This window comes from Myxocyprinus asiaticus, chromosome 48, assembly GCF_019703515.2.
Source record: "Myxocyprinus asiaticus isolate MX2 ecotype Aquarium Trade chromosome 48, UBuf_Myxa_2, whole genome shotgun sequence".
NCBI classification, from domain to species: domain Eukaryota; kingdom Metazoa; phylum Chordata; class Actinopteri; order Cypriniformes; family Catostomidae; genus Myxocyprinus; species Myxocyprinus asiaticus.
Genome location: NC_059391.1, coordinates 1,603,784 through 1,628,558, shown reverse-complemented (window position 1 = coordinate 1,628,558; position 24,775 = coordinate 1,603,784). Strand labels below are relative to the sequence as shown.

Sequence of the window (24,775 nt, the reverse complement as noted above, 5' to 3'; positions counted from 1 at the left end):
CGCCGGTGGTCCACAATGAGCTCCTTAGTCTTCTGGGTGTTGAGAGCTAAGTTGTTGTCTGCGCACCACTCTGCTAGGTGCTAAGCCTCTTCCCTGTAGTCTTGTCATCTCCACTGATCAGGCCTACCACAGTGGTGTTTTCTGCAAACTTTATAATGGAGTTAGTACCATGTACCAGTTTGCAGTCAAAGGTGGAGATGGAGTAGAGAAGAGGACTCAGCACACAGCCTTGCGGTACACCAGTGTTCAATGTGAGGGTGGAGGAGGTTTGGTTATGGAACCTAACATATTGTGGTCTGTTAGTAAGAAAGTCAAAAGTCAATTTGCAGAGTGTTCTGATGTGCTGATGCCAAGGTGAGTGAGTTTGGAGATCAGCTTGGATGGGATGATAGTGTTGAAGGCCGAGCTGAAATTAATAAATAGCATCCTCACATAGGAATTGCTATTGTCTATGTCAGTGGTTCCCAACCTGTTCCTGGAGGCCCACTAACACTCCACATTTTGTATATCTCCCTTTTCTGACACACCGAATTTAGATTTTGGAGTCTCCACTAACGAGCTGATACGTTAAATCAGGTGTGTTTGATAAGGGAGATATCCAAAATGTGTAGTGTTGGAGGGCCTCCAGGAACAGGGTTGGTTACCACTGATCTAGGTGGTTCAGGGCAGAGTGGAGAGCTGTGGTGATGGCATCCTCTGTAGACTTGTAGTGGCGGTAGGCAGACTGATGTGGGTCCAGAGTTGGGGGAAGACAGGATTTCAGGTGGGAGAGGACCAGCAGCTCAAAACACTTGGCAAATATTGGAGTAAAAGCAACAGGGCAGAAGCCGTTAACGGCCATTGCAGCAGCATGTTTTGGTACTGGTACAATGGTGGCTGTTTTGAAGCAAGTGGGGACACTTGCTGGGTCCAGGGACAGGTTAAAAAATATCTGTAAACACCCCGTGTCTCTGGTTGAGGGGGTGTTGTTGGGTGGTTTGTAGTCTGTGAGGGCATGAATGTCTCCCCACAAATGTCAGGCGTCAGAGTTGTTAAAGTTGTCCTCTATTTGTGTTTGGCTTCTTTAATACCCCTCATCAGATTAGCCCTGGATAAATTGTAGGCATCTCGGTCTCTGGAACATAATGCAGTATCACATGATTTTAATAGGAGATGAACCTCCTTGTTCATCCAAGGTTTTTGGTTGGGGTATGTTTTTATTACTTTGTGGCTGGTTACTGTATCTACACACCTGTTGATGTGATCCAGAACAGAGTTTGTGTAGTTCTTAATGTCTGTATGGGTGTCCCCGGTGGCCTGAATAGCAAACTCCATCCAGTTTGTGTGCTGAAACTGGTATCATAATGATTAGTCAGCTCCCTCACACCACACTTTTACAGTGCTCACTGAGTGCTTCACACGCTTAATGATGGAGGTGTATTTGGGGAATAGAAACAGGGAGAGGTGATTGTCCAACACGGGGGATGGGAATGGCTTTATAAGCCCCAGTAACACTGGTGTAAACATGATCCAGGGTATTGTCCCCTCTCATGTGGCAGAAAACATTCTGAAAAAATTTAGGGAGTGCAGTCTTCAAGTTTGTGTGATTGAAATCACCAGCGAAAATAAATATTCCATCCTGATGCACTGTGTGTAGCGTGTTTACAGTAGCACCAAGCTTTTTCATTCCGAATTTAGCATTTGCATCCAGGGTACATATACTGCAGCGATAATAGTACATGTGTATTCATGGGGCATGTAAAAAGTTCTACACTTGATAAGGAGGTACTCAAGATCAGCAGAACAATGGGATTTTACAGTAAAGGCATCAGTGCACCAAGCTTTGTTTACACAAATGCAAACACCCCAACCTTTACATTTACCGAAGTCTGCTGCAATTCTGTCGGCCCTGAAGATATTCAATTCCTCTAGCTCAATCACGCAGGTTGGAATGGTATCATTGAGCCAAGTTTCCATGAAGATCATTAAATTACAGTCCAAAAGCATTATCTGTATAATCAGAAGCTATAGTTCTTTGATCTTATTCACCAGACACCATATGTTTGTGAGGAGGATACTTGAAAGTGCTGGATGATCCGGGTTTAGCTTTAGTCTAGCCACCATGCTTACCCCGTCTTTGTTTACGGTCTCAGTGCTGGCAGCAGACACTTCCTGTCAGACTGGTTGACTAAATAGTGTCCGATGACCTGGTAATCTATTGTGGTAGCAGATGGAATTCTAATGTTGTGTCCAATGCAATACTTGGGCAGCTACATTTGCAATCAAAATTATTCAACCCCTCTGATAAATTCTGGTGATGTGAATTAAAACACATCGACTAAAACCTCAGTAAACAGTCAAAGTAAGTTTTTAATACACATTTGAGTGATTTTGAGAACAAAGAGTTCAGTTTACCCAAATTTTAAAATAAAAAATAACCAATTCTCTCCACAAATGTCTTGTCAAACATATTCAACCCCCAAAGTCAATCATTTGTGGAGCATCCTCTATCCTTAATAACAGCAAATAAATGTTTCAGGTAAGTGCTCTCAGGCTTCGGACACCTCTCTATTAGAATTTTTACACATTTCTCATGAGCAAAATCTTCCAGCTCATTGACATTCTTTGGTTTCTGTGCTGCCACTGCTTCCTTGAAATCTCAACAAAGGTTTGCAATGGGATTTTAATGATGGACTGAAAGGGCCATTTAAGGACATTCCACGACCTATCCCTGAACCAGACTTTGGACAGCTTGGATGTGTCCTTGGTGTTATTGTCTTGATGGAAAGTCCAGTGATCACCGAGCTTCAATTTACACACTGAAGTCATCACAGTTTTTCATGCCACAATGGCTTGATACCTGAAAGAATCCATGGTGTCAGTCACATAGTCAGGATAGCCCTTTCCTGCAGCCGCAAAACACCCCCATTACAGGACTGACCCACCTCCATGCTTGACTGTGGGGATGGCGTCGTTCTTGTCATCACCTTGTCATCTTACTCCAGACCTACTGCTGACCCATGGGTCTAAAACTCATTTTCAGTTTAGTGTCATACGTCTATAAAACCTTCTTCCAGGACTCCACAGGTCTTACATAATTACTTCTTGAATATTCAGTCAACTGGAGTCAACATTTCCCTTGGTGAAGTTTTGCTTTGTTCCACACCCCAAGAAGGTTGCTGTTGTACCATATTTAAAAAATGTATGAATGGTGCTGCCAACTTTGTCTATTGGAAATTGAAGTGCCTTGGAAATGTACTTTTAGCCATGACCTTTCTTGTGTAATGAAATAATCTCCTCTATTAGCTTTCGAGACATCTTATTTTTAATTGCATTTTTTGCATAGAAATACATTTTTTCTTACAATGCTAAGCTTAAATTTTAAAACTTAAATAAGTGCCATTGCAGATTGATGACTTAATTTAGTTTTAAAACAATTACTTGTGTAGCCTTACATATTTAAGAAACAGCTACATGCAATAGGGGTTGAATAATTATGACATGGCTGTATTTAAAAAAAATCCTGCTATTTAGAAATATTAGGTTATATATTCACACTATGACTTTGAATGTGTCACTCAACTAATACAGATGCAAAGTTTAAAAATTCTGGGTCATCAGAAAAGCTTACCTTTGTAAATCCTTACTGTCTTGGGGGGGTTGTATAATTTCAATTGCAACTGTAAGTTTAATGTCCATAAGTGCATGTCGGCTGTATGCAAGGCCGTAGCTAGTGGGGTGAAAGGTGGTAATGATTCTAAGGTCCCACAGGTCCAAGGGGGCCCCATAGCAAATTCTAAACTGTGTTTTTGTAATATAAAGGGGCCCTGAGCAATATACAGTCAGGGGGCCCAGAATACCTTGCTACAGCCCTGGCTGTATGAGATAATAGTGAGGTTTTGGAGAACAACCAAACTGAAAAATACTAGTAAAAATATCACTAATTTACAGAACGTCGAGAGATGCTGAGCCTCACATTGTGCTGTATTTCTATTGCTAAATGATCACCATTACAATTCATGGGAAGATCACAAAACTGTTTTTCCTTCCCAATTTGGAATGCCCAATTCCAATGCGCTCTAAGTCCTCATGGTGGCGGAGGACGAATCTCAGTTGCCTCCGCGCCTGAGACCATCAATCCGTGCATCTTATCACGTGGCTTGTTAAGTGCGTTACAGTGCTCATGTGGTTCTCACTCTCGTTGGGGCATGTGGTGAGTTGTGCGTGGATGCGGCGGAGAATAGCGTGGGCCTCCACTGTGGCATCCATGCACAACTCACCATGTGCCCCACCGAGAGCAAGAACCACACATTATAGTGACCACAAGGAAGTTACCCCATGTGACTCTACCCTCCCTAACAACCGGGCCAATTTGGTTACTTTGGAGACCTGGCTGGAGTCACTCAGCATGCCCTGGATTTGAACTCGCGACTCCAGGGGTGGTAGTCAGTGTCAATACTCGTTGAGCTACCCAGGCCCCCTAAAACTGAAATGTATTAAACATAAAAGGGAAATATTCACAGTTACAACTGTATTCTGTTACAACTGCACTCGGTCTACTAACGTATATATTGTTACTAATACTTCAAAATTAGTATTTGCTGAATTGAAGCAACTTGTGCTTGGTAAAAATATTGTACAATATTTTAAAGAAAAATCATGCCAATGTCAAATACATTTTCTAAAAGGCTACCTTTACTGCGTTCATACACCCACAATTGCGCAAACACTCCTGCCCACGCCCAGTTGAGCTTTGCACTGGCATGAAAATTGGGATTAGAATTAGTGCTCTCACGAAAATTGGATAAGAATTTGCACACGGTCGTAGCACGTAGCACTGCGCTTTGCCCATTCACAAAATTAGAGCCCTATGGTTTTACGTTTTTATTTTTGTTTATTTTTTGAGTTGGTTTTTCTCTAATTTCTGTCTCATGGAGCTTTAACAAATACATTTTTTAAACATGAATAGTCTGAGAGACAAAGGAAAGCAGACATGAGTTTTAAAATTTCTTAATATTAAGAAAATTTGAATAGACTTTCTTCAAGAAACCCACAGTAATAAGAATAATGAGACTGACTGGAGATTGTGGTGGAAGAGAGAACATATTCTAATGCTGCATTCCATTCAACTCGGAAAGTCGAATTTTCCAACTTCCTACTAGGAAAAGTGCAATGGAACACCACTTGAAGTCGGAATTCCAATCTGGCAGTGGGGGCATGGTCAAGTGTCCGTCCGGAGAGAGAGAAAGCGGTAAGGGTGCTTGCACCTGAGCTAAATTATGTCTAACACCTGTCTCTAATTACAGTGAGTATGGGGAGAGCGGCATAAAAGAGCCAAACCGTCAGCAGACCAGAGAGAGAGTCTGAGTCTTGCCGGAGCTCAAGCAGGGTTTGTTGGTGGGTCTGGTGTAGGCCAGCGAGGGATTGGAGGATCTCCACCAACTGGGAGGACTCTAAGGGGCGACTCCCTTCCATCTTCAAATGGATCCCGGGTTTCGGCACCAGTGTAAAAGACTTTCACAGGGAGGACACGGGAAACCAGGTTCCCTATCTGTCACTCACTTGACGTTGTGTCGATGTAGTGGCAATAGGGGTCACTCTTGGGAGCCCGAAACACCTCTGGTCTTTGAAAAAAGGCCAATGAAAATTGCAGAGAGGTATTTGCATACCACTCCCCCGAACATACGGGTATAAAAGGAACTGGTATGCAGCCACTTATTCAGATTTTCTCTTCGGAGCCGAATGGTCGATGCTCACTGAGCTGAATTCCCATGGCTGTTCATTCCCCTCTGCTGGATCTGACGGTGCATTTCAGCGGCTTCTCCCCCCTCTGCACTGGGGCACTGCAGAGAACGCCCCTGGGCACTTCGGCAGAAATAAAAGAGTATATTCTAAAAAAAAAAGAGTATATTTCTCTAAAAGAGCGGCACACACGGAACGTCTTTTTAAAGATACCTTTCTGTTTGTGTGTTATTCCTGGTTGCGGTCGTTATCTCTCACCTTCTGACAGTCACAATCGCTGTCTTTCGTGTCTGGACGCTGCCCACACGGAGACAGCATTCGTGGATGGTTCATGTACTCATTGCGAGAACATGTCCATGGCAACAATGCGGTTGCAGCTTGCCTTCGTAAGAAAGCAAGCCACCCCAGCAGCTCCCCGCCCTGGTCTTTCTACCTGCGGGTATGAGGCCAGTGCGGCTAGCACTGGGGGCGATTTGGGGACCCCAATGGGACCACCTCTGCCGGGTAATCCCCAGCACGCTCGTCTGCCCTAATCGGGCTTCCGGATGAGTCCGCCGGCTTGTCTCACGGCGAGTTCGACCTCTTGTTCGGAGCCCGTGAAGGTGATGAGCTCTCGAGCGCAGCATCGAGAGCGGGCTCGTCCAGTTGGACGCGGAAGCCTCAGCTGGGCTCCTGTATGCCTTGAAGTGGTGTCTGTTCACTAAGTGATGTTCTTCCCGACGCGAAGACCCCCAAAGATGCGCAGTCGGATCAGTGCTTTCATTCCTACAGGAGAGGTTGGAAGGGTGGCTGTCCCCCTACACCTTGAAGGTGTATGTAGCCGCTATAGCTGCACACCACAACACAGTGGACGGTACGTCCTTAGGGAAGCACGATCTGATCATTCTTGAGAGGCGCCAGGAGGTTGAATCCCTTCAGACCATGCCTCATTCCCTCATGGGACCCCTCTGTAGTTCTTCAGGGTCTACAGAGAGCCCCCTTTGAGCCCCTGCAGTCAGCTGAGCTTGAGGCACTCTCTTTAAAGACTGCCCTCCTGACTGCGCTCACTTCCATCAAGAGGGTAGGAGACCTGCAAGCGTTCTCTGTCAGTAAAATGTGCCTGGAGTTCAGTCCAGGCTACTCTCACGTGATCCTGAGACCCCGACCAGGCTATGTGCCCAAGGTTCCCACGACCCCTTTTAGGGATCAGGTGGTGAACCTGCAAGTGCTGCCCCAGGAGGAGGCAGACCCAGCCCTGACGTTGCTGTGTCCGGTGTGTGCTTTACCCATCTATTTGGATCGCACACAGAGCTTTAGAGTCTCTGAGCAGCTCTTTGTCTGCTTTGGTGGACAGCAGAAAGGAAGCGCTGTCTCCAAGCAGAGGATCGCCCACTGGCTCACTGACGCCATAACAATGGCATATCATGCCCAGGACATGCCGCCCCGGCAGGGCTACGAGCCCATTCTACCAGGAGTGTGGCGGTCTCCTGGGCCTTGACCAGTGGCACCTCTCTAACAGACATTTGCAGAGCAGCGTGCTGGGCAACACCCAACACCTTTGCGAGGTTTTACAATCTCCGGGTGGAACCGGTTTCGTCCCGTGTAGTGGCAGGCACAAGCAGGTAAGTCCGGGACAGCTGGCTGGGTGTATCACTTGCGCATAGCATCTTTCACCTCCCCTGAGCTGAAGACATGCGCTGTTGACTCCCAGTAGTGTTCACAAACTGTGTTCCCTGGATGATTTCCTCTGAGCCCTGTGGCAGACGAGTTTGCGGAGAAACTCGCTGCCGGCACAGTACATGTGCTAACTAAGCCCTGTACTGGGGTAGGTGCTCCGCATGTGTTGGTTCCCCATAGGTAACCCCATGCGACGTATATCTTCCGCTAATTCGTTTCCCTGTTGGTAAACTGCGTCTTCCTTGGGCAGAGGCCCCCAAAGGGCCGTTCAACACTCATAACAGCGTTGGGGGAGGTTAAGTGTTGGCCTGGTGTGCTGGCTACGAGGCACACAGTGGTCTGCCCATCACACACCGCCAGTTCACGTAACACAGTTCAGCCAGTTGTGGCATTTTGTACAGGGACCCCTAGTGTCACTACATCGACATAACATCGAGTGAGTGACAGATAGGGAACGTCCTGGTTACTTGCGGAACCTCCGTTCCCTGACGGAGGGAACGAGACATTGTGTTCCTCCTGCCACAATGCTGGACTACCCGCTGAAATGGCCAGGACCTTGTCTCGGCTCCTCAGCACAAAACCTGAATGAGTGGTTCCATACCAGCTCCTTTTATACCCATATGTTCGGGGGAGTGGTATGCAAATACCACTCACCAATTTTCATTGGCCTTTTTTCAAAGAGTGACCCCTAGTGTCACTACATCGAAACAATGTCTCGTTCCCTCCATCAGGGAATGGAGGTTATGCAAGTAACCAGGATGTTTCTTCCACTCAGGTAAGAGTTTCTTTAATGGAGTAACTTGGGTTTTTACAGAGTTGCACAACACGTCAGATTCACACTTTCAAGATACTCTTTAGCTTCACAATATAGACTTTAGCTTTCCAACAAGACTTTAGCTTCACGACAAGACTTTAGCTTCACAACAAGACTGTAGCTTCACGAAGTGCTTCAAGACCCAGACTCTCTTTCTGGTCTGCTGACGGTGTGGATCTTTTATGCCGCTCTCCCCATGCTCACTGTAATTACAGACAGGTGTTAGACATAATTTAGCTCAGGTGCAAGCGCCCTTACCGCTTTCTCTCTCTCCGGATGGACACTTGACCACGCCTCCGCTGCCACATCCAACTTGGAAACAAACTCGATAAACATTCACTTTTAATAAGAAATATCAATAAATGAATCAATGTTCCTATATTACATGATCTTAAAGCTTGTTTAACAAACGCCTGCAGAAACAGCTGTATAAAACATGGTAAATTATACTCTCTTTTGATAAACGTACACCTGTAGCGTTGCAACATTATTTATCAGTTGGGTTGCTAGAAGACATCTCTGGTGACAGTCAAATACCTGCTAAACTAACAGAAGTGTTGTAGTTTTGTTTTACATGTCATCTTCCGAACATCGGGCAATGGAATACCTTTAAGGTCAGAGATCAAAGATATCAAGTAGGAATATCCAGGGTTAGGAGGGTTACTTTTGAAATGTATTCCACTACAGATTACAGAATACATGCTGTAAAATGTAATTTGTAACGTATTCTGTTAGATTACTCAAGGTCAGTAACGTATTCTAAATACTTTGTATTACTTCTTCAGCACTGGTAGATTTTTTCACTTGTTTTGACTATAAAAACTCTGCCAGTACAGTAAGACAAAATACACGTTAAAAATACATTCTCTGAAAAACCTAAATATCTTATGCATTGTTGTTTCTAAAACAAGATAAATCAAACTGATCTTGTTTTAAGGATTTTTAGATATTTTTACAGGAAAACAATACAAAAATTATCATCAAGAATACAATTTTTGCACTAAAATATAAGGTCTTACTAGAGAAAAGAAATTATGATCCAACGTGAATTTTCATGCCTGGTAACATGTGCATGTAAAATGGCTAGAAATAGCATTTTATCTTAGTGTAAAGCTGACAGTTTACACAAGGTTTATTTCTATTACTTCTGCTCCAAACTTACTGCAAACTTACTTCTCTGTCTGCTCGTATGAATGTAACACATCATAAGAAAGTGTTTCACCGCTGTTCAAATGCACTTTGGATTGCATCATTTATATGTATAAATGTTTTCCATCTGAAAGGACTAAATATTAAATGAAACAAATGACAATAAAATGCAAAGTAATCTCTTCAGTAATCAAAATACTTTTTGAATGTAACTGTATTATAATTACCAATTATTTCAATTGTAACTGTAGTGGAATACAGTTACTTATATTTGTATTTTAAATACGTAATCCTGTTACATGTATTCCGTTACTCCCCAACCCTGGGAATATCCCACATCTGACTTGAATGGAAAGCAGCATAAGTCATGGTTCTAATATCAGTGCAGGAGTTGCTTTCTTGTTTAATCCCACCCTTAAGGTGAAAATTCTATCTGAACATGATGTAGAACCTGGGTGATTACTTTTAGTTAGTGCTGAAATATACATATAGCTTTAATTTTCTTTTTGTCAATGTACAGTATATGCTCCTAATGGTGGAGAGAGTTCAACTGTTTGGGAAAGTGGGATGAGTTTTAAAATATTTTAAGTCAGGAGATATTATTGTTATGGCAGGTGATTAAAACTGCAATTTGAATTTTATTATGGATAGAATGCAGAATAACCACATTGTCAGTCAGCATGTATTTTATCCAACGTAGTTGCAAAGTTAGATCTTAATGATATTTGGAGAACGAATAATCCAGCTCTTAAACAATATACTTGGGTAAAAGTGTCAGAGGGTAGAAGTTCATGCAGCAAGGTTGGATAGATTTTATATTTCACATAATTCAAGGAATAGAGTGTGCAATGCTAGTGTTATTCCAAATATTATTTCATTTTACAGTATCAGTGGAAGGCAAAAGCAATTTTTATTGCCATTTTAACACAAAACTCTTACAGAACATTATGTTTTATGCAACTATTTTGGGAAACAGGGCAAATGCAAAAAGACAATTACAGAAACATTACTCAGTGGTGAGATATTGTTTTTTTTATTATTTGTTTTTTTTTTTATTATTGTTTTTTTTTATTTTATTTTTTTTTTTATTTATTTTTTTACCAAAAAAAAAAAAAAAACATTCTGTCAACAGTATTCATCACATTCAATATGAAGTATAAGGACCAGGATTCAAAATTTGGAGTATAAGATCTCTGTAATGGAGGAGAAAATGATGGCAAGGAATGGACATGATCTGGAAACTGCTCTTGCTGAGAAGAAGCTCCAGCTTAGTTCCTTATTGCATGATAAAGTGAAGGGTGCCCTTGTCAGGGCATGTTCATCCAAATTAAAGACATTGATGGTCCGACAATTTTTTTCTTTAATTTAGAATGAAAGACTAGTCAAGAAAAGATGATGGTGTGCTTGAAGAATAATGGTGTAGCTACCTCTGATCCGTCTGCAATGATAAAACTTGCTGTTGATTTTCATTCTGAATTTTACATTGCTAAGACATAAGCTGTGCAGGATCTTTCACCAGGCAGGGCTCCTGGACTAGATGGACTTCCATCTGAATTTTATAAATAATTTTGGGACTTGATTGGACAGAATTATTTTGAAAAGCTGTTAACTTCCATACAGTCTGTGTCTTTCCCTAAATGTAAAAGCAGCATTGTCTCTGTTGCCTAAGAAAGGTGATGTTGAACTATTTAAAAAATTGTCGACCTGTGGCTTTAATATGTATGGTCTATAAGGTTTTTTCAAAGTGCATTTCCAATAGACTAAATCATTACATGAGTATACTAACTATGAAGGACCAATCTTATTGTGTAATGGGTCGATCCATCAGGGATAATTTATTATTGATGAGGGATATATTAGACTATGCAATGTATAATGATCAAGATTTGTGTCTATGATATATTGGCGCTGCATCTAAGTACTTCTATTAAAGTACAGAGGGGCATAAGGCAAGGTTGCCCTCTCTCTGGTCAGCTTTATAGTCTTGTACTCGAACCTCTTCTGTGTAAGCTAATAGATGGGTTGACTGGTTTACATATTGACGGCTCTGTATGTAAATATACATAAATAACTATGTGAAATTATCTGCATACAGTATACGGATGATGTAACTGTTAAAATTAGAAACAGTAAAGATAAAAAAAAATATTTTAGATAGGCTTAAATGTTATGAAAAAGATTCATTAGCAAAAATAAATTGGACAAAAAGTGAAACCTTGTAGTGTAGTTCAGGGAGGTAAAAAAATTCCACAGTTAACTTGTAATGTTAAATGGTATAATGATGGTTTTACATTTCTAGGAGTGTTTTTATGTTCTGAGACATACAAGAAAATGAACTGGGAGGGGTTAGTGGAGAAAGTGTGTGCCCAGTAGTCGAACTGGAAATGGTTGCTTCCTCAGCTATTGTGTTCATCCAAAAATGACAATTCTCTGCCATCCCAGATGTCTTTGACTTTCTTTCTTCAGCAGAACACAAACGAAGATTTTAAAAAAATATCTCAGCTCTGTAGGTCCATACAATGCAAGTGAATGGTGACCAGAACTTTGAAGCTCCAAAAACACATTAAGGCAGCTTAAACGTAATCCACACAACTCCAGCAGTTAATTCCACATCTTCTGAAGCAATATGACAGGTGTGGGTGAGAAACAGATCCATATTTATGTCCTTTCTGAACAATCTATCTCCACTTTCACATTCTTCTTCTTTTGTTTTTAGCGATTAGCATTCTTCATGCATATCGTCACCTACTGGACAAGGAGGAAAATTTATAGTAAAAAGGGCTTAAAAATGTATCTGTTTCTCACCCACACCTATCATATCACTTCTGAAGACATGGATTAAACCACCAGAGTTTTATGGATTACCTTTATGCTGCCTTAATGTGCTTTTTTGAGCATTAAAGTTTTGGTCACCATTCACTTGCATTAAATGGGCCTACAGAGCTTAAATATTCTTTAAAAATTCTTTATTTGTATTCAACAGAAGAGAGAAAGTCATACATATCTGGGATGGCATGAGGGTGAATAAATGATGAAAGAATTTTCATTTTTGAGTAAACTATTCCTTTAAGTAATCAGGAACACAGTCTCGGCTTGTTTGGATGAGTAACTTATTCAAGAATGGCATGCTTATGCCCCACAATAAGTCTTTTAATGTAATCCTATTATCAACTGTTACATGCCCCTGCTCTTTTGTTTTGTTTTCCCTTTGTGTGAGGTTGCCAATTGGATGGGAGCAGAGTCTGGTAAATGGCAACACCTGAACTCTGCCTATTTAAGAACTTTGGCTGCACTGCATGGGAGCTGCTGCCCCAGGAAACCTGCTCCTGTGTTTATTTGCTGTTGTTTTGATTTAGTTTCTTTTTACTTTAAAAGTATGGTGAGTTTATCCTTTGTTTAGTTAGAGCAACTTACATAGCAAGAGTAGGTAAGGAAGTGGGCCCGGAAAATTTGTTTCTGTGTTTTTGTTTTTTGGGAGTTAGGAAGTTTTCTTAACTCTTTAGTTAGTTTTCAGTTTAATTCGGTCAACTCACTGTCCTTGTTTAAGTTTTGCATACATTGTATTTATTGTTGGTTACCTTTTTTTTTTTTAATTGTTTTTTATATGGCCATTACAATTATTATTTTTTGTGTGTGTGTGTGTGTGTGTGTGTGTGTGTGTGTGTGTGCATTTCCAACATGTAAAATCATATTACGCAACCATTTCAGTTTGCTAACAATACAATCAAATCTTTCTGAAACAAATAATCAAAGCTAATTGATTATTTGCAAATAAATCTCCTTTTATACACTTATTGCAGCAAAGTCAGACCTAGTTTGTGATATACTGTTGACACATATTATTATTTATTTATTTTTTAAACTTTCCAGGAATACATCTTTCTGTAATTTGACAGAGAAAGTTATCTGTTCCATCATGTAACATTCTATGGTCAAATCAGTCCAATTGTCTAATATTTGTCTCTCCTTTTTTAACAATTTACATGTTAATGCTTTCTTGCTGGCTGCCAAGAGTACACCAATCAAATATGTTGCTACTGATATTAAGTCAGGACATATACAACCAAAATGGAATAACTTGCTTTGCAAAGGAATTTTAGTTCTAAAAAAATATGTCCATGGGCCTCCTGTATTTCTTTCTGGTATTCTTGAATACATGGACATGCCCAGAAAATATATTAATTTGCTTCTCTACATCCACAATTCCGCCAACAATTTGGAGGATTATTACTGTACTTTGCTGTTTGTAGTGGTGTAATAAAACATCTAATTATATTTTTCCAACAATATTCTTTCCAATTAAGTGATTCCATTGGAATTTCCATATAGCTGACCATTCATCATCCGTAATAGTAATTGCACTTTCTTTCTTTTGCCCATTTATCCCTAATCTATATTGTAGAGTGTGTTTTCATATTCATTAGACTATTGTATATTTGAGAGACAACCGTATATTTAACTCCAGAAGTATGTGCCTTTATAAATAATTCCAACAATGGATTTAAAGTGTTCCCTTTACTTCTTGATCATAATAATTTCTAACTTGGAGATATCTATAGAAATCTAGATTTTCTAATAAAAAAAAATTCTTTCAGTGATTGAAAATTTAAGATTTCACCTTTCTCTATTATAGCACAAAACACAGTAAGTTCATTATTTGCCCACATTTTGAATCAATTATCAAACTGATTCAGAATTAAGTCTGAGTCATACACAACCCATTTCAAAATCTTAATGTGTTTCAATAAGGTATACTTTTTTATCATTGCTGTCCAAACACTTAAAGTTTGGTCCATGGGTTATCAAAATCGTCTATATACTGTTGTAATTTATTGTCTCCCAGTACTGCTTGTATAGGGATATTCTTTAAAATATAGCTTTCAATGGCTTTCCATGGGGCATAATAATGTGGGTCACACCAGTATACCACGTAATAATGCCATGTAATAATCTTTCAATGAAGGGAGGGCCCAACCTCCTTTATCTTTTGGAAGCTGTAATGTTTTAAAACGCACTCTAGGTTTTTTTCCCCTGCCATATGAATCGTGAAAACATCTTGTCCCATTCTGTGAATTGTTTCTGGGTTATGTCTACTGGGAGGGATTAAATAAATAAATCATTTTGATAGCTTCAATTCTTGAGCTCATAAGAAAAGAGACTAAACTGCATCTATTTAAATCTTTGATCTTTACAGAAAGAGGTCCATAATTCTTCCTTTGAATTTCTGATACATCCTTTGTCATATTCTATGCAAAATGTTCTGTTTTACCAATATTCAGTCTATATCCAGAGAGAGGGCCAGAGTCCTGAAATTGTTTTATGCGTTTTCATACATTGGGGTAAAGAATTAATTGGGTCACTTAAATCAATTGGTCATCTGCTTAACAGGCTATTTTGTGCTCAACCCCTTTTATGATAATACCTTTAATTATTTTATCCTCTCTGATGCTTTGTGCTAAAGGTTCCAAATAAAGAGCAAAGAGCAGGGTGACCAGGGGCATCCCTGCCTAGTACCTCTCTCCAAAATAAATGGTTTTGATAGATAACCATTAAACTTTATTCTTGCAGTTGGTGTATCACAGAGTGCCTGCATGCTTCTAATTATGGTCTTGTGGAAGAATTTGTGTAAAACCTTGTAAAGATAAGTCCAATTAACTGAATCGAAGTCTTTCTCAGCATCCAGACTCAGGATCAATTTCTCTGAATGTAATTCCTAATGTGCAGTGAGCGTCTGATATTATCCTGTGTCTGATGCTGATGAATAAAACCTGTATGATCATGGAGTATTAAATTAGGAAGAAACCATTCCATCCTTCTGGCCATTATTGACGTATATAGCCTATAGTCTACAATAAGTATTGATAAAAGTCTATATGATCCACATTCTAATTTATCTTTGCCTTCTTTTGGTATAATTGATATTACAGCCTCTATCCAAGACGGTGGAGGGTACGCATTCTTTAAGACCCAATTAAAGGTGTGAACCTTCTGAAATGCTCAGCATTCCCCCATGAAGCCATCTGGTCCTTGTGATTTGTTATACTTTAATTTATTAATAGCTGCCTTTACTTCGTCTGCTGTTATTTCTGCAATCATTATCTTATTTTGATCATTACTCATGGTAGGTAGAACAATCAATCTCCTGACTTCTGTCTTCCGGCAATTAAAATAATATAATTTATTATAAAACCTTTCAAATACATCTTGGATATTGTCTTGTTTAGTTTGTATTGTATTAGTTCTAGGGTCCCTGATTTTATAATCTGTATAATCTGCCTGTTGTTTTCTTAGTTTCCAAGCCAATAGTTTCATAAATTTAGATCCACTCTCATTTTTTAAAAACTTTTTTCGTTTCTTGAGTGTATTGCACATTTATTTCGTTTCTCATTTTCTTAATTTGCTGTAATACTGACAATTCTTATGTTCTTTTTCCAACCATTTTAACTGATTCTGTAAATTAAGTAACTTCTGTTGTCTAATTTTCTTTTTAAGGGAAGTCGTTGCTATAATTTTACCTCGTAAGCCTGCTTTTGCAGCATCCCACAATATTACAGTTGAGACCTATTCATTATCATTATTTTCTAAATAAGCATGAATTTCATTTCTCATATATGTTTTGAATGAAGGATCATTAAGTAAATTTAAATTAAATTTCCATAAAGTGTCCATAGTTTTATTATCTAGTCTGAATATTAGTTAAATTGTGGAGTGGTCAGTAATATCAATTGTTCCAATGTCACAACTATTAACCCTGATTCTATCTCTATTGAACATGAGGAAATAATCTATCCTGGTGCAAACAGAATGCGTGGGAGAAAAATGGGTATAATCTCTAGTTTTCAGGAAGAGATCTCTCCATACATCAATCAAGCCAATATCCATCATCAATACCTTAATTTTCTGGTGAATAGATTTAGAGAAAAACCTCCTGGTTACTTTCGTAACCTCCGTTCCCTGATGGAGGGAACAAGACGTTGTGTCGATGTAGTGACAATAGGGGTTACACTTGGGAGCCCCAAACACCTCTGATTTTGAAAAAAGGCCAACGGGAATTGGCGAGTTGAATTTGCATGCCACTCCCCCGGACATACAGGTATAAAAGGAGCTGGCTCGTAACCACTCATTCAGGTTTTGTGCTGAGGATCCGAGACAAGGTCCCGGCCATTTCAGCGGGTAGTTCAGTATTGTGGCAAGAGGGACACAACGTCTCGTTCCCTCCATCAGGGAACGGAAGTTACGAAAGTAACCAGGACATTCCCTATCTGTCATTCACTCGACATTGTGTCGATGTAGTGACACTAGGGGTCCTTAAACGAAATGCCACAATAACCTGAACTGTGTTACGTGGACTGGCAGTACGAGACAGGCAGACCGCTGTGTGCCTCGTAGCCAGCGCACCAGGCCGTCACGTTAACTCCCCCAGTGCTCTTATGAGAGTCGAACGGTCCCTTCGGGGACAAGTCAACTGCCCAAAAAATAGGGACAGGCTAGCCCAGCCGTGGCCTCTTTTCCTCTCTTTTCTTCCCAAAAAGAGTGGAATTTGTTTACCGACTGGGGGCCATAAGTGTCTATGTCGGGGGGGTGTCACTCCCAAGGGGAAGACACCACGGAGACCACACCCTGCCCGGGGGGGGGGGAGATTTTGAGTGGAAATACGTCACATGGTCTTACCGAGTCTTGTCGGAAGTATGTCATGTGTCATGGTAGGTCCTACCCGAGGGGGGAGGAGCTCTACAAACATGGTGACCAGGGGCAGAGGAACCTCTGCCCAAGGAAGACGCAGTTTACCGACAGGGAAATGATTTAGCGATAGTTATATCACATGGGGTCACCTATGGGGAACCAGCGCATGTGGAGCACCTACCCCAGTACAGGGCTTAGTTAGCACATGTACTGGGCTGGCAGCAAGTTTCTCCACAAACTCGTCTGCCACAGGGCTAAGGAGGAAAGTCATACAGGGATCACAACTTTGTGAACATGACTGGGAGTCAAAGCGCACGTCTTCACATCAGGGGAGGGGAAAGGCGCTATGCGCAAGCGGTACACCTGACCAGCTGTCCCGGAACTTACCTGCTCGTACCTGACAATACACAGATTGAGACCGGCTCAACCCGGTGATTGTAGAACCTCTCAAAGGTGTTGGGTGTTGCCCAGCCTGCTGCTCTGCAAATGTCTGCTAAAGAGGCACCATTGGTCAGGGCCCAGGAGGCCGCCACACTACTAGTAGAGTGGGCTCGTAGCCCCATGGGGGGCGGCATGTCCTGAGCGTGATATGCCATCATGATGGCGTCAATGACCCAGTGGGCGATCCTCTGTTTGGAGACAGTGCTCCCTTTCCGCTGACCGCCAAAGCAGACAAAGAGCTAATCGGAGCTTCTAAAGCTCTGCGTGTGATCCAAATAGATGCGTAAAGCACACACCGGACACAGCAATGCCAAGGCTGGGTCTGCCTCCTCCAGGGGCAGCGCTTGCAGGTTCACCACCTGATCCCTAAACGGGGTCGTGGGAACCTTGGGCACATAGCCCGGTCGGGGTCTCAGGATCACATGAGAGTAGCCGCGAGGCCAGAGACACAGGCTCTATCGCACCCTTCCGCAGAAGGGTAGCGATCTCCGCACGCAGGGTAGCGGCATTCTTGCCCTTCACCGAAGCGGACAGCGTTGAACCTGGGCGGGCGCCTGGCGAACTGAATCGCGTAGCCAAGTCGGACGGTCCTGATAAACCACTGCGACGGGTTGGGGAGCGCAAGCCACGGCCCCAAACTCCGAGCAAGGGGGACCAAGGGGACAATTGCGTCAGATGTACCGGCGGGTGGGGCCTCGCGGCGGGGTGGAGCCTGAGGTGCCACGTCGAGGGGGCGGGCTGTGAAGGAGCCAGTGTTATTGCGGCAGGAGGACACCCTCGGCGACGAGCAGACGAGGTGCGAGGTCTTGAACCGCTCGCCGAACACAACCGCTCGGCTCCGAAGAGAAAATCTGAATGAGTGGTTGCGAGCCAGCTCCTTTTATACCCGTATGTCCAGGGAGTGGCATGCAAATTCCACTCGCCAATTCCCATTGGCCTGTTTGGGGCTCCCAAGTGTGACCCCTAGTGTCACTACATCGACACAACATCGAGTGAGTGACAGATAGGGAACATTCTCCTACTTTACAAGTCAAGTTCAGGCTTTAAGTGTACATTTAAATCACCTCCACAGATCAATATACCCCCGTGTTTCAATGGCAATAGTCTTGAAAATCTTTTGAAAAAAGGACAAATCATTCCCAGGTGGGGCGTAAATATTAAATAAAGTAACTGTGTTCCGGTTATCATATCTCAGACCAAAATTAACCTGCCCTCTTTATCTATTCATAAGTCTTTAAAAACAAATGACCCGCTGGGCATGATGAATAGTAAATTTGAGTAAATCCCATTTTTCTCAATGTCAGGTTTGGTGTTATTCAAATGTGTTTCTTGTAAATATAAAATATTTTTTCATTTTAGACCACATTTTATTACGTATAATTGGGTTTATTATACTGTTCACATTGAAGGAGATAACTTTGTCATTATTCGTTATGACTGGTTAATATATTTTCTAAATTTAGAGGATATTATAGGCACATTCCCTGAAAGAACAACATCATGAACCAGAAAAAATATATATAAACATTTTGTGCTTCCAATGTAGGGGTCTCAACTAAATGATCCTGTAACACACTAGTGATGGCATCTAGCTTGGAGGGAAAGCCTCCTCTCCCACAGTTAAGTGTAGGGCCCTCCAGTTCACTACCTTCATACAGAATCCAAGAAAAGATCCCTCTTATCAAATATTAGTCTTAGAGTAACTCAAAAGTCAGATTTTGTGTGTTGCAATTGAACAATAGAGAGAAAGAGGTGAAATCAAATCTGGGATCTAAAATACTGAACAGTACAGAGTCCAGTCAAGGAACAGTAACCTTGTTTCTTACTGTGAATGACACATGCTCCCGCCTGGAGTTATCTTCTAAATGATTGTAGTCATTCCTTAATATTTACTGTTTTTGGGGTCTTTCTACCTCTTGGCTTTTGTGGCTTGGCAGTTTCCCAAGCAGGGTGTTTTAACTGTTCCATCAGTGTTTCAGACGGCAGCAGCTTATCCAGGTCAAACCCCCACTTCGCCATATCCTGAGTAGCTTCTTCACCCGTGTGGTAGAGATGAGTACCATCGTCATAAAACACATGCAATCTTGCCTGGTATGGAGTTTGAAAGTGGATTTGTTTCTCTTTCAGCACTTTCTTCACCTCTGAGTAATCCTTTCATTTCTGAAGAACTGCTGGAGGGTAGACATGGTCAAAAGAAGTGGGAGATGGTGAATCCAACTCAAAAGGTATGTTTATTTTAAACTCAGAAATCACGCTTTTCAGCGGCAATAGTCTAAATCACGCTTTTCAGCAGACACAGTTCAGCACAGTCTCTTCTTTTAGGTGTGGTCACCTCTCTCCCCTCACTGGTGTCCGGCTTACTCTTAAAGCCCGTCTCCACTCTCACTGCAATGACAAACAGCTGTTAGAGACAATCATTGCCAGGTGATGATCCTTACCATTCTCATCTCCTGATCTCGCTCTCCATTCACAAGCCGGCGCTCAACCACACCCCCACCACCACACTTCGTCCTTCACTTTGTATCTGAGAAATTTCACTATAATCAGTCTGGGTCTCGCATTCACACCCGGATTCCACGAACAGTTCTGTGTCTGGGGGGAAGTCCAATGTGTCCCCTAGTAATAGTTCAACAAAATCAACCATAGAGTTTCCCTGAGTTTATATTGTCCCTTCTTGACTGGCCTTCTTGATCAATTTGTTTGTTTTCTAACTTGGACTGTAGTTTTATTTCTTTCTGCATCACCTGTTCCACATTTTGCACTCATGTTTCCATTTCTTCTATGCGATTTTCCGTGTGGCTAATTCTCTGATTTGTCTTGTTTAACTCCATATTGATTTCATCCAATTGATGATTTTTCTCTTTACGAAAATTTTGAATTTCCTCCAGAATTCGCTCTATGCTGGTTTGTGTACTGTCCGGGTGAGATTGCAGGTAATTAACATCTTGTTTTGTGCTAACACATGGGCTGTGTCTTGCTGTCTGTGTTCAGTTTCAGGTACTTCTGTGCAAGTTTTTCTGCTCTTCTCTCTTGTTTCCATTGTAGTCACATTGTTCTGTATTGTTTTTTTTTTATCAATAATTATTTTCTTACTCAAAGTTTAGTTGGACTATTTGTCACTTTGTCAGATGAGATGGTGAACTATGCAGCCATTCCTTTGGTGGCCGGAACCGGAAGCCCAACATGCTGTTGCCTTAAGCTCCTATCCGTCTGGGTTTGGCGGCATGCTGTTGCCATAAGTTCCTGTCTGGCCCGGTTTTGGTGACATGCTGTTGCAATAAGCTCCTATCTGGCCATGTTTGGAGACATGCTGATGCCTTAAGCTCCTATCAGACTGGGTTTGGCGACATGCTGTTGCCGTAAGTTCCTATCTGGCCAGGTCTTGGCGACATGCTATTTCCATAAGCTCCTATCCAGCCAGATTTGGTGAAATTCTGTTGCCATAAGCTCCTCTCCGGCTGGGTTTGGTGACATGCTATTGCCATAAGCTCCTATCCGGCCGGGTTTGGCATCATGCTATTGCCATAAGCTCCTGTCTGTCCAGGTTTTGGCAACATGCTGTTGCCATAAGATCCTGTCCGGCTGGGTTTTTGGCTACACACTTGTTGTTTTAAGATTTTTTAAGCTCCACCCGATTTCCTCAGAAGGTTTTCTTCAGAATTTGTAAATATGAATCTGGAATCGCATTACTTAGATATCTCAACATCCAGCAGTCAGCATTCGCAGCTACGGATTCAATACGGCATCACTTGTGATTAGTTAGCAGCGGTCAATGCTTTCATTCTGGCTGTTTTGATCCAGTTAAGCAGCAGACAGCATCATCTGTTGGTTGGGGCAATCCCTGAATTCCCTACTCTGTCCATGCATGGCTGCATGGATGGGTAGAGAGTTTGCCCAGAACAGAATCATGCTGCCAATACCAACAGATTGCTTTAACTGTATATAAGTGAATAAAGTATTAATTCAAGTAGTAATTTGATGGAAGTAGTCCTGACTGAAATCAAGTGTAGTGTTAGTTCAGGCAGGTAACATTAGTCAAGCTCGTTATCAGCTGCCGCTCAGCTCATGACGTCTACCAATACAATTCAGACGCTTATCAGAGCGGTCCAATTTAAGTCCTCCATTTATTTATTGCCTTAGCTGACTTTCCATTGCATGGATGCAAGCTACACTTAACACTCTCCTCCATCCCCAGCTCCACATCTTGTATGGCAGCTTTGTTTCTAGTTTTCGCTACATCATTTTAAGTGTTCATTTAATCTATTATGAAATGAAGAATTGTACCATGTTCATGTTAGAATGTTTTGGAAAAAATGTAACAATGTAGGTACAGTACCGCCGCTCCCTATACGCATATTATGCAGTCTGTGTAGGGCATCCTGTGCACATTAACATCCCCCCCCCCCCCACACACACACACACATACACACATACACACATGGTCCAGTGATCACGTAGCTCTGCGTAGGGCAGCAATTTGGCCAGCAGCGGCCCTGTGTAGGTCTAATTGTCCTGGATCTGTTCTGTCACCCCTGGGGGGGTTATTCGCTGCACTCAATCTTGAAGTACATGTAACTTTGTGCTTTTTACAAGCTGTCTCAACAAGGGGCAGCAAGCCTCAACAAACCTCAAAAGCAGTGCTGCCAAAAAAATAAATAAAATGTGTTCTTGATAGTTGGACAAAGTACAACAAAATACAGGGATCTTGAGACACAATTTTCAATGCTAACTACTTTACAAATGACACAGCATCCTGAAATTGTGGCCATTTTTATGCTGAAAAAACAGTGAGAAGCTAAATTATTTAATTTAATTTTAATTATTAAAATGTATGTATTTATTTATTTTGCAGAGTTAATTAGACAGTTTTTTCCAGGTATTAATCTTTGCTATACGTACTGTATATGTATCATGCCATAAAATCTGTGGATATGCTGTAATTTAAAGTTGGGCAAAACCTTCTGCCGTTTTCCAGTGGACTTTTGTAAGGATCAAATGGGTCAGATTAAAATCATATCAAGCTTTATTGGCAAGAGAAACTTAAGTGTACATTGCCAATGCATTTATAGATACTGATATAAAACAAATTGAATGCTGATGTGTAATTTGTTGGTTTAAAATCTCATAAATATTATTTTCTCTGGCTACCGCCTGCCGTTCAGTGTCTCTCTCTCTCTCTCTCTCTCTCTCTCTCTCTCTCTCTCTGTCTGTGTGTGTGTGTGTGTGTTTGTGTAGGAGAGATCAGTGAAAGCTTATCAGTGCTCTTCTTGTATTGGTGTGGATTGGGGTGTGTGTGGGCTCAGAGCTCAGGGCATTGCTGCATTAGTGTGGATTGGTGTCCGTGGGCGAGAGTGTGTGTGGGTGCTGTGAATTGGCAGGTACAACAATGTGCTGTGTGGGCGAATGAGAGAACGAAATAACACTTTGAAAATGGAGTGAAGGGGTGAAATGAGGCAGTGAATGTGGAGGAGGATCAAAGAAAACACATTAATGAAGACAATAATTATTGGAGAAGAGAACATCTGCATCATCAATTTTAGAGACCACTAATGAAAATTCAGCATTCATCTGTGAGACTTCAGACATTCATTATGTTTCTTTTTATACTGAACAATTCACTAAGCTTTTATTCAATACTTTCAGCATGCAGAACTCCACGTTGAAACACCACATTGCTGCTTGAGAGTTTAAAGGTGGTAAATTGATAGGCTTTAGCTCTGTCTACTAAGACTTTAGCTTTAAACTTTAGCTCTGTCTATTATGCTCATGTTTTTCTTGCTATTCTTCACTTAATGGACAAAATGCAATTCTGTTTTCATTAAAGCCATCCAAACATTGTTATCATGCAGTTTGAGCATATTTGCATTTTGTTCATCACACCATCATGACACCCAGCTCCTTCCAACTTCCTGTCCATATGAGCTCCAGAGCCAATGAATTCACTCAATGTGCAAAATATTAACACTGCTTCACTGGGATGAATTAATTTGTTTTTGTTTGTTTTTTTCCATCCCAATCTTACGACATGTCCTAATAAAAGTTTGAGATGAAAAATTTTAAGAAATCGTAGGAAATGTAGTTGCCTTGTACAAATACGTACCACTTTTCCTCCAATAAAGAAAAGTAATCGAGCCAATGTGTCTACCTGCTATCCAAAAAAGCTCCTTACCCATGCCCTAAACAATATTAGGCAGGTGGTTTTAATGTTGTGGCTGATTGGTGTGTGTGTGTGTTTGTGTGTGTGTGTGTGTGTATGTATGTATGTGTATATATATATATATATATATATATATATATATATATATATATTGTGTTCATTCATTTTTGGATGTATAGACATTTTTACTAGCAATCAAATAAAAAAATTTTTTGCAGTATGTCTAAGAGAAATATTAAAAGCTGCAATCCCATCATTATTCATTGCTTTTCTGTTAATTATCTTCCACTAAATTTTCCTAACTGTTCTTAATATGGCAGAAAATGCAAGTGACGACTACTTTTAAAAGATTTTTGCAAATGCTAATGAAAAGTATTTTTAACATTGCCCCAAAAAACATCTAGCTGAGATAAAGCCAGATCAAAATACAGAGTGCAGTCTTCAAAATCTAGTGTCTTTAAAAGTTTCACAAATAACTTACCACAAAGATGCTATTCAGACACTAAAACATTTTGCAGGAGCATCAATATAAGCAGCATTAACAAAAAGGAACTATTTACCTGCTCATATGAGGACTCCATATCCATGATAACGGCAGGAGAAGAATGAACAGAGCGAGCAGAGAATCACACATCCACTCCAGCCCTCCCCTTCTCTCTCTCTCTCTTTCTAACCTATTATGTAAGGTACAACGTAAAGTCAGTTGGTCATTATTACAAGAGAACCTACACAAAGTGGAGCCGTTAATTGCATGGCTACTTACCAAATAAATAAATGGACCTGAAATTGTATGAGTCGAAATAAGTTACAGAAGAAAGAGAGCACAGAGTAATGCCAGAGTCATGCACATAGAATACGTTGGGAACACGGGGGACTTGTCCCCCGCACTTTCAATAACATCCAGTTTTGTCCCCAACACTCTTTCACAGGGCAAATGTTTTGATGTTGTGCATTTCATACAGCAAATGTGTAAATGCAAATGTTAAAATTCACTGATTAATATCTTAAGAGATGATAGCTGCTCAACCACGTACTTAAAGAGCTTATCATGTAGTGTCGTTTCCATGGCGACCATGTCAATCACTTGAGCTGAATCTCAGCCATTGGTCACTAACTCAACATGGCAAAATACTCTCCTCTCTCATGTTTTTATT

General features: G+C 41.1%; 1 protein-coding gene across 1 annotated transcript in view; it reads right to left on the bottom strand.

The window, feature by feature from the left end:
• Nucleotides 1-24,265, bottom strand: part of ccdc136b (coiled-coil domain containing 136b) — an 85,269-nt gene extending 61,004 nt beyond the window's left edge. Inside the window, exon 1 of the mRNA XM_051692063.1 lies at nt 24,182-24,265. The gene's annotated coding sequence lies outside the window, so the exon portion shown is untranslated. The remainder of the gene's footprint in view (nt 1-24,181) is intronic.
• Between the last annotated feature and the right edge of the window lie 510 nt (nt 24,266-24,775).